A 579-nucleotide genomic window follows, 5' to 3' on the forward strand; every position below is an offset into this window, starting at 1 on the left:
AGAGATCTGGAAATAAAGGGGCTGAATCCCACTTCTAGAATTTGTTAGAAGAAGCTAAACCCAAGGATGTAATGGTTAAACACAGACCTAGAGCTACAGGGGCTCAATCCCACTTATAAAATTTTCTAGAGTTATTTAGACTAAATAGTTTTGGGGTTTTTTTTTAAATTTTTATTTTTTTAACAAAGGAGCTCATAAATTATGTGAGCTGTGGCTGCTCAGGAAAATGTCTATAGTCGAAATAGAGGTAAAAATTACAATAAAATTGATCCGGCTGCAAAGGGTTAACTCCCAGTGACACGAACTTCCAGAGGGGCATATCCTCGGAAGAGGCAGCAAAAGGAGGCAGCAAGGTAGAACCCATCTGTGGCACTATGATGTCTCTGTGGGTGTAAATACATACATGTGCATGCCTGTAAGGATGTATCTTCCTGACAAGATGCATTATTCAAAAACATTCTGATCTGACTTCTCTATTCTGTAAATAGCAATATTCTCATCCATGTGTTTACTTACTCTAATTTCAATGTTTTGTTTCTATTTCAGTTTAGACACCAACATTGTAGGATTGCTAAAACA

Source organism: Empidonax traillii, unplaced genomic scaffold, assembly GCF_003031625.1.
Source record: "Empidonax traillii isolate 1590-97213 ecotype Southwest subspecies unplaced genomic scaffold, ASM303162v1 scaffold1050:size236492, whole genome shotgun sequence".
In the NCBI taxonomy this organism is placed as follows: Eukaryota; Metazoa; Chordata; class Aves; order Passeriformes; family Tyrannidae; genus Empidonax; species Empidonax traillii.